This window comes from Callorhinchus milii, unplaced genomic scaffold (assembly GCF_018977255.1).
Source record: "Callorhinchus milii isolate IMCB2004 unplaced genomic scaffold, IMCB_Cmil_1.0 Scaffold1, whole genome shotgun sequence".
In the NCBI taxonomy this organism is placed as follows: domain Eukaryota; kingdom Metazoa; phylum Chordata; class Chondrichthyes; order Chimaeriformes; family Callorhinchidae; genus Callorhinchus; species Callorhinchus milii.
The window spans coordinates 56,266,657-56,277,337 of record NW_024704742.1 but is presented as its reverse complement, the minus strand read 5'-3'; the positions used below and the strand labels follow the sequence as shown (position 1 = coordinate 56,277,337).

At 41.2% G+C, this 10,681-nt stretch overlaps 1 non-coding gene across 1 annotated transcript; it reads left to right on the top strand.

Annotated features, from left to right (window-relative positions):
* Window positions 1-287: 287 nt before the first annotated feature.
* trnat-ugu lies at window positions 288-359 on the top strand. Its single transcript has one exon. It is a non-coding gene; the product is annotated as a tRNA-Thr (tRNA).
* The last annotated feature ends 10,322 nt before the right edge of the window (window positions 360-10,681 follow it).

The following is a 10,681-nucleotide window of genomic DNA, read 5'->3' as shown; positions in this document are numbered from 1 at the left end:
AGCATTTGACGATATAATGCTAACAAATTGTGTCACTGCACGACATTTGTTCTCTGCGAATTCCCCATAGTAAGCAAATACATCTAAGGACAGTGAAATTACTGTCAAATAGAGATTAGTACATGCTTGCCATCTAAGTAGGTATACCTTTATCAACAACCAACAAATACTCCCCACCAGCATTGTGCTTTTGTATCTCGCCATTGGTTTTCTTCATCTTGAATCAAGTCATTGTTGAAAACCTTTACTAAATCCAGTGCCTCTTTTTCTTGAAAAAAACATTGTGGAGTCCTGTAGCTCAGTGGTTAGAGCACTCGCTTTGTAAGCGAGAGACCTGAGTTCAATTCCAGGCAGGGCGAAACCTTGGGCAAGTTTCCTTACTCCATACGCCTAATAATAATCCCTCCAAAACCAAAAACAATAATAAATTGGTCATTTTCAATTTACGACTGTTTGTGGGACATTGCTGTGCGCAATTGGCTACTGCGTTCGCCCACAAATATACAGTCAATTCACTTTACAGTATATTTGTGAAGTGCTTTGGGACGTCCTCCCGACGTGAAAAGCGCTATATCAAATGCAAGGATTATTATTATTATATTGAAGACTTTAATATGATTTATGCATCATAAAATGGTACCTTCCTGAGTTTTTCTATAAACTGCAATATGTGCAACAAATCTAAATGTGCTACCTTGTATGTATTATTGTGGATGTCAACCTGGCTCAGTTGGTAGCAAACTGGCCTCTGAAGATTGTGGTTTTAAGTTCTACATTGAGCATTTGAAGCTGATGCTTCAGTGCAGTGCTGAGGAACATTAAATATGTCAAAAAAGAAGGGAGTTTCTTCTGTTGTCCTGGCCAATAATCTTTGCTGATTAAAAATATATGATTCTATGGCTACCAAGTTTTAGAAGAACCAAAGGTCCATCTGCAGCATTGCACTAAAGTGGGGGGAAATTTTACCTAAGTCTAGATTGACTCTATTTCTGTAGCATTTAAGAGCGACCAGAATTTGAGAAATTGTTGAATTTAGTCTTAACTTTGATCCACCTTTTTCCCTTTTTTTTAAACAAATTAAAAAGACTGCTTCAAAAGTATTTAAAACTCTAGACACTTAAGTGTTAATGTATAGGAATAAATCTAGCCCCAATTAGAGATTCTATGCCCATTTGTCCTAGATTTTCAAACTCAGTGTTAACTCTTCTGGCCTACCCTCGTCTCTAATGCTTTACTGAAGAATTCAAATCCAATCATTTTTTAAAAAATGCATAAAATATCCAAAATATCCAAAGTCATTATCCCCCATTCCAGATTATGGAGAACAAAATGACTGCATAAATCAAATTTTCCAAAATAAATCCAAAAACTATTCAGTATTTCATGCAATTAAGTAAAAATACTCATTAATGGAAAAGTAGATGAAAGGCAAAGTGTTAAATTTATACTATATTATTTTTTATAATAAAATTACTTGACAAGACAGCCATTGTATGGTGCTACAGTCTGTTGCAAACTAACCTAAATCCAGTATAATTATAAAAATAATAATCCTTACACATGATATAGTGCCTTTCACATGAGAGGACACCTCAAAGGGCTTCATAGGATACGTTGTATCATGTAGTGACTGTGTATTTTGTAGGCAATCGCAGAAGTTAATTTCAACACAGCAATGTCTCACAAATAGCCATTAAATGAATTTTACTTGGGGAATTGTGAACCTGGACATCGGGAGAAAATCTCTTTTAGTAGTGCCACAGGATCTTTAATGTCCACCTGCACAAGCAGACAGTACCTTGCTTTAATGGCTCATCCAAAAGATGGCACCTCCAACAATGTAGCCCACCCACAGCACTATAGTCATTCTAGACTAAAACAAAGCACAAACCATGAATTCATTTTATTTTATTTCAATTCATAACAAATAAAAAATGAATGCCTAGTAGCTGTTCAATAAAACTTCAGCAATATTTTACATTGAAAACATTTACAAGGAATAATCAGTTCAGTCTGACTCAAACACAACCATATCATTGTTGGAAGAAGCTTTCACTTCAATAGCAAGTTCATGGGGCAAACCTTGAAAATGACATTTTATATTTCCTGTAAATTATGTTGCTTTTCATCCAATTAGGATATCTGACACCAATGACGTAGCTCTAAATCATTCCAGTCCTTTCTACTTCATACAATGAGTGTCAGAATCCAGATGAAGGCCAAATTACAGTCTTTAAGTGAAGAATTATTTTGACGCAACATAACCCAGAATGATGTGAGGAGTTGTTGTACAATGAAAGATGAAACTTCAGCAATATAAGAAAGATGAACATCATTCATGTAGGTGGAAGATTAAGGGCTCTAGTGAGAGCACTAGGAGCAAGAATATTCCTCTAAATAAGACACCCAGTTCAGCATGAAAGACTTACAGGAACTGTGAAGTTTTAAGAGCCACCCAAATCTGTGGGAACCTCCAATTTCAATTTATTCCAGAGTCTCATCTGAAATGAGTTTAAATGCAAGGCATTTGATAAACTGGATTAAATGTCCTGTATGAAGCGTTTATGTTTGTGTCTCTCAGTCTGCCAAGGTTTTATGTATTTTTTTAGATTTGTTCTTCATTGTACATTTTTTATCAGAGAAAAACATATTTGCGCAGTGGAATGACGATTAATCCAGAAGTAGCAGGGTGCCTGTATGGTTCTTCTTGATAGTAACACACTTTCACTGACTTCGGTAATGCTTCAACAAAGTCATAATTTAGATTACGAGTGTAGAAATACACTCACAAGTACTATCCAAAACTATCTCAAGATTCAAGAGTTGTGTGGAGGATGAGTTGCTTAACCAAATTCAACCAGAATCTCTACTAAATTAATGAATTGTGGATGTTAATAGCTAAAAAACCAATAGAGGAAAAGAGAGAGTGAAGAGATGAAGTGATAAGACACAGTGAGGTCAGAATAATATTTATGTATTAAACTAAGATGTTCAGCAATGTAGGATCCAACCTGCTCTTGGCATCACCTATAAAAAAGAGCATGTCCTAACCAACAATACCCCAAATAAATTTGATCATTCCCTTCATGGCTGTTTGTAGGACATTGTTGTCTGCAAATTGGCTACCACATTCAACCTGCAAAATACACAGTAATTACATTTAGAGTATATCCTGTAAAGTGCTTTGAGACATCTTCTTGATATGAAAGGCACTATATCAAATGTAAGGATTATTATTATTATTACCATGAGTACTAGAATTAGCACAGACATGACCAAAGACTTCCTCAATCATAGATGAGAGAAATTCTGGATGGGGAAAAAAATCCGTGTTTGATCATTAGTGTTTTTAAGTTTACCCATTGTTGAATATTTCTGGATTTACGGCATTAAATGCCCTACAGATACATCTATTGGGATCAAAAACAACTGGCAAATGGGAGTTCAACAAGGTGAAATTGCAAGATATCACATTTCAAAAGTAATAACAGGAGACACATATACTGCATGGATAGGACAGAACTTCACAAGGGCAAAATTGAAAGGAGCTGAGAGATGTGTGTTGATTCACCGCCTATCAGTGTGAATTAGCAGTAAACAGAGCAAACAAGATTGTGGCTATATTGCCAAATTACTGAGCTCTGATCCCCAGAATTTATGCAAACAAGATTGTGGCTATATTGCCAAATTACTGAGCTCTGATCCCCAGAATTTATGGCCAAGCTGGCTATGGTGCACTTAGAGGACTTCACATATTTCTGGTTTCTGTGTCATGAGTGGCCAAGAAGCAGGGCAGAGGTGATCAATGAAGTCTAATCCCCTGTGTTAGATTTGAGCTTTGAGGAGAGATTAAATAATCTAGACAAGCCATGAATATCCTACCTTAAAAAGAGAAGATGCCTAATGGGACACAGAAAGTGCTTTCATATTTCAGTTCGCAAGGCAACATCTTCTAGACGTCTTCAAGTGGACATTAAAGATTCCATGACAGTATTGGAAAAGAGAAGGGAGTCAACAATTGATGGTCAACAATCCTCTTGATAAATGTCAATTTGCACAAAGCAATTTCACACAAGCAGTCATGAAGAGAATGAATGACCAAAATTATTTGGAGGATCTTCGTCAGAACATCCTTTCTCTTTTCAAATAACATAACACATAACATAACATGTAGGAGTAGGAGTAGGCCATTCGGCCCTTCGAGCCTGCCCCGCCATTCAATCATAGCTGATCTTCTAATGTAACTCCAGCTAATACCATAACCCTGCCTTATCCCCATATCTCTTAATCCCTTTTGCAATAAGAAATCTATCTATCTCAGTCTTGAATATGTTCAAGGACTAGCGTCAACAGCCCTTTGGGGTAGTGAATTCCATACATTCACCACCCTTTGAGTGAAGAAGTTCTTCCTCAACTCAGTGTGAAAGGGCTGGCCTCTGATTTTAAGATTGTGACCCCTGGTTTTAGTTTCTCCAACCAGGGGAAACAATCTCCCACTATCTACTCTATCATGCCCTTTGATGATCTTATAGGTTTCTATAAGATCCCCTCTAATTCTTCTATATTCTAGAGAATATAGGCACAAATTGGTCAGCCTATCCTCGTAACTTAACCCCTTCATCCCTGGTACTAACCTAGTAAATCTACACTGCACCCCCTCCAAGGCAAGTACATCCTTCCTTGAATGAGGAGACCAAAACTGGACACAGTATTCCAGGTGTGGTCTCACCAGGGCCCTATACAGTTGCAGCAAGACTTCCCTACTCTTATACTCTAACCCTTTCATAATGAATGCTAACATACCGTTCACCTTCCTAATTGCTGCTGCACCTGCAGACTAACTTTCTAAATAGTGCTACCTAATGCCCACCTGCCCAGAGAAATGGGACGTCGGTTTAATCTGAAAAACAGCACCTCTGACAGTGTCGCACACTTCCAGCACTTCTTTGGAGAGTAAGCCTAGATGAGATTAATTAAGCTTCTTGAAGATGGCTTCAACTCACAACCCTCTGACCCAGAAATGAGAGAACTATCCACTGAGCCAGGCTGATACGTGAATGCATCACAAGCAACACATTAAGACATTTTTTTTAAAGCTATATTCACAAATGCTATTTCAAATAATAATCCTTGCATTTGATGTAACGCTTTTCACATCTTCTAGACGTCTTAACATACTTCACAGAATATATTGTAAAGCGAATTGACTGTATATTTATGAGCGAAATGCAGCAGCCAATTGTGCACAGGAATGTCCCACAAACAGTCGTGGATTGAGTCACCAAATTATTATTTTATTATTTCTTTTTCTTGAGGGATTATTATCAGGCGCGTGGAGTAAAGAAACTTGCCCATGGTTTCACCCTGCCAGGAATCGAACCTAGGTTTCTCCCTCGCGAGGTGAGTTCTCTAAACATTGAGCTACAGGACTTGGCAATGTTATGCATTTGTTTATTATTATTGTTATTTATTATTATGCTATTTAAATTCAATTCCCCCTCAATTATATTGTACTTTACCCGGAGGAAACCTTTGATAGCTTACTAAATAGTGCTGCCTGGTGCAGTGGTAGCACTCTCGGCCCCGAGTCAGAAGGTTGTGGGTTCAAACCCCACGTCAGGACTTGGAATGTCTAAGATGACATTCCAAAGCAGTGCTGAGGGTTGAATATTGCATTGTTGGAGATGTCGTCTTCGGATAACACGTTAAACCGAGGTCCCGGCTGCCTGTTCAAGTGAACGATAAAGATCCCATGGCACTATTCGAAAAGGAAATGTATTTTCTCCCGGTGCCCTGTCAAAAATTCTCCCAAACAGAAATGGCCACTCATTCCACGACTGTTTGTGCGACACTGCTGTGTGCAAATGGCTGCTGAGTTTGCCCACAAAATAAAAGTCACTCCACTTTACAGTATATTCTGTGAAATGCTTTGAGGCAGCTCGACAACATGATAAGGCACTATACCAAATGCAAGGATTATTATTATTACTATTATTATATTCATATTATTATGTTAGATCCCAATTGTTCTGTAAGATTTTAATGAGAATTGACTAGGAAAGTAATAAATATGCAGACCATCAGGTCTGTGTTGATCTCTCCATCACAGTTCTAATGAGCTCTGCCACCAGCTATACTTGCCAGCTACAGAAAATAATCCTAATTTAAATCTGACGTAGCTGGCACAAGTCTTTGCCCTCGCATATGCATCCTTTTGTCGATCGAAACACTATGCACAAGTTTTGGCTGAGTGGCAGAGCCAGCTGGAATGGTCTAAAACAGAAGGTTGTATCCATCTGCCAGTCAAAAGATCTAGGTCCAATCTTTAACGGGCTCAGATCAGGCAGATCATACTTTGTGATTCAGTGTTTTCATTGCAGCAGCTAAACATTGACAGCAGATTACAGTCCTGGTTTAATTAATAATTTTCTGCAGCATTAGCCAGTAAGGTTTAATAGATGAGGAAGATCAGGCAGCCAAAAAGGTCAGAGAAGCTTTTCTTTGAACCTGATCATAATGTGAAAAGTTTTGATATTCAAGGCTCCCTCTGCCTCCTCGTCCTCCTGGATCTCTGTGCCGCATTTGACACAGTCAACCATGCCATCCTCCTCCACCACCTCTCCTCCCTCATCCACTTTAGTGGTTCAAGTCCTACTTAACCAACTGCCTCCATTTCACCTCGGAAAATGGTTTCTCCTCCCGCCCCCACCCAGTCACCTGCAGGTTACCCCAGAGCTCCATCCTTCTTGGCCCTCTTCTTTTCCTTATACATATGCTCCCTCTGGCGATGTCATCCGCAGACACGGGGTAAACTTCCACATGTATGAGGATGACACACAAATCTACTTTGCCTCCTCCAGAACCAACTCCAGATCCGCTGATGTCCTATCAGCTTGTCTGGCAGACATCAAGGCCTGATGAGTGTAAACTTCCAACAGCTAAATATGGACAAGACGGAAGCCATACTCCTTGGCTCCCATCAACATCTTCACTCCTGTGGATCTAAATTCCTCAACCTCCCTGGGCTATCCCTCGGACTCACCAAACCAGTGCGCAACCTAGGCATCCGGTTCAACCCCAGCTGTCCTTCCTCCCACACATCCGGTCCCTGACCAGGAACGCCTTCTTCTACCTCTGCCACATTGCCTGTCTCCGACCGTAGCTTATCCCAAATGCAGCCGAAACCCCCGTGCATGCATTTGCCACCTCTCACTTGGATTACTCAAGCACACTCCTCGCCGATCTCCCCAGCTTCACTATTCAAAAGATCCAGCTCATTCAGAACAATGCATCCGCATACTTACCTGGACCAAACTCTGTACCCACATCTCACCAGTTCTGGCCAGGCTCCTCTGGATCCCCATCACCGAACAGATCAACTTCAAGACTTGTGTTCAAATCCCTGCGTCTCCGACCTCCTCACTCTCCAATCCACCACCCAGTGTCTCTGTTCAACTGGCACCGGCCTCCTACTCGTCCCTTGCACCCTTCTCCCCACAATCGGAGGTCGCGCTTTCAGCCACTACACCCCAAAACTCTTCAACGGTCTCCCTCAATCCCTCTGCCTTACCCCCTCTCTCCCCTTTTTCAAGTCCCACCTGAAAACCTTCCTCTTCAACCATACTCACTTCTCCTCCCTTATCTCCTTCCTCAACCGTTCCCTCCACATCCACTCTGGCATCCACATCCGTGGTCATCCCCTCGACCTGGTAATCACTCAGGGCCTCACCGTATGTGCTTCCTCCCGCAATTATCTATCCTCCTCAGTCACTCTTCTCCACAGCTCCATCTCCTCAACTCTCGATTACCTTGCTCCCCTCTCTTCCTGAACAGTCTCCTATTCAGGTAAGTCACCATGGTACACCAGCCTCCTCCGCTCCCTTAAAGCACAGATGTGTGCCGCTAAACGCACCTGGCTTAAATCGAACTTAATGGTCCATTAGCAGATGGCTCCAGGACCACTGCTGTCCTGACAGAATGTCTGTCAAACATCAAGTCCTGGATGAGAGCTAACTTTTTGAACATCAACAAGACCGAGGCTCTCCTGATTGGCTCCCGTCAGTGCCTCCTCACCTTAGGCCCTGACAGCATCACCATCCATGGTTGCACACTCCACCTCACTAAGCCAGTCTAGAACATTTGCGTCTTGTTTGACCCTCAACTACCCTTTCTACCCCACATCTGTGCCATGACTCACTCTGCCTTCCCCCACCTCCGCAACATCGCCCGGCTCCGCCACTGTCTCACACTGCTACCCGCCAAAACCCTGATACAAGCATTCATTACATCGAGGCTCAACTATGCAAACTGCCTGCTTGTCCACCTCCCGAACTCCTCCCTCCACAGACTGAAGATCATCCAGAACTCTGCAGCCTGTGTCCTCTCTCACACCAGACTCTGTGACCCTATCAACCCTATCCTTGCCCAACTCCACTGGCTTCCCATTACACAGAGGATACAGTTCAAGATCCTGTTTCTCACCTACAAAGCCCTCCATGGTCTTGCTACCCCTTACCTCTGCAACCTCCTAAAACCCTACCATCCTGCCCACTCCCTCTGCTCAGCGGACTCTGGCCTGCTTCATGTCACCATTGGTGGGCAGGCCTTCTGCTATTCTGCCCCCACCCTCTGGAACTCCATCCCACAGTCCCTCCACCTCGTCCCCTCCTTTTCCTCCTTCAAGAACCATCTCAAGACCCTCCCCTTCAATCGTGCTTTCAATTACCCAGCTTCCCCCGCTGCTCTCCACCCTTCCCAATCCCAACCCCCAGCTCAGGTCCAAAACCCTGACTGTCCAGCACCTTGGTATGTCCTCCCAACTTGAAAGGTGCTTTACTGTTGTTGTTATTGTTGTCTGAACCCTGCTGTGCACAAATTGGCAGCTGCTTTTGTGCATTGTTTAATTTTTCTTTTCACTGTGGGTGCTGGATTTTCAATTGCCAATGACGAATTTATTTTCTTGTATCTCATTCTCTTTTCTGTACCACTGGAGGAAAATCAGAAACTGCTATGGAGGCATTTTATTGCAAGGTCCATTAGCAAGAGTGAAGGGACTCTATTAATCATATTAGAGCCCTTTAAACAAAACTTTCACTTTCACTTATGCGTGTTGGAATGGTCTTCCCTCTATTTTGTCTTCCAAGTTTCTTTTGCTGGGAATGAGAAAAATAAGACTGGAAAACTGAATATCTTAGTCCACATCCATCCATATAACCAGTATCTATCACAGCCAGTGCCTATGTGAAGAATGAAATCAGCTCAGCTATTTTATGACTGTGGGAGAACTGTTTCTTCTCATCTCTACTCTCACTTGAATGTTGTTTTTTTAATCCTCTGCGCTGCAGTTGTATGTTGTCTAAATCAACTGGTTCACTTCCATGTATATCATCTATGCATTTGTATCGGCCTGGCTCACTTGCCTCTGAATCAGGAGGTTGTGGGTACAAGGCTTATGAGTGAACCTGTAACCCATATAGTAGGCTATGCTGACACTTCAGTGCAAAGCTGGAGTGGGCTGGTGTGGAGGGGAGGAGGGTGGGGGTGTTACATTGGCAGTGGTTCTGTCCTTCAGATGAGACAATAACAATAACTTGCAATTATATAGCATCACTCGCGCAGGGTAGCGTCCCAGAGGGGTTGACAGTGGTGGAACATGACCCTGAGCCGGGACATTGCAAAATTCAAAAAGAGAAGGGAGTTTCTTTCCTGGTCAATGTTCCCCCCAAATAAAATTGGTCATTCATTCATATCATGACTTTGTGGTACATTACTCTGCTTAAATTGGCTGCCATATTTCACCCACAAATCACACAGTCACACCACTTTACAGTATATGCTTTAAATCATTTTGGGATGTCTCAAAGATAATGTCCTGTGATAATATGGTATATTAAATTTAAGGATTTTTTCATCATTATTATAATAAAGGCTTAAAAGGTTTGCTTTCCTAGAATATTAGATTTGGACTGAAAGAATATACATTTTATTACTTGTCTGAAGAATTCTAAGTGTTTTTATTTAAAATAGTAATACTTTAATGTATTGCAGTTTTCATTCTCTGGAAATGGGTGTGTGGCGTCTGGAAACACAAAGTCTGAGACACATCTACCATGAGATTCCCGGATTGACAAGGAACATTGGGCAGAATGGGCTATAGGCCAATGCAATTATATTTTTAATTATGTACAGATAAGAGTCAGCGAACAAACTTCTGTACTATCTGAAATAGAAACCACTTGTACTCTAATGACAGTGAAGGACAATGTCCCATGCTTGAAATTATCGATTTATTATTGAAAATCAGTAGCTCATATTTCAAAGAAGGTGAACTGCAAACTGAATTAAACAAAACACTTTTGACGCATTCTCTCAGTGGTCTATGGGCTGCAAATCCATATCAAAATGTTAAGTGGATCACAGAACCCACAAAGCAACTCATTTGAACGATGTAAAGAACTGATCACAAGTTGAAGCATTTTGTTAATCAATGACCTTATTTATGAAGGTGCTTCTTAAACCAAATACCTACCAGTCACTATTGATGCCTAAAATAGAAGTTGTGTGACTGCAATGTAATGGAACTATTACTGTGCACATTGTTACATCTAGTATGACATCTGATAGCTTGAGAAATAGCTGATAAACTGGATCGATTTCTTGGGCAAACATAAAATTAGAGGAT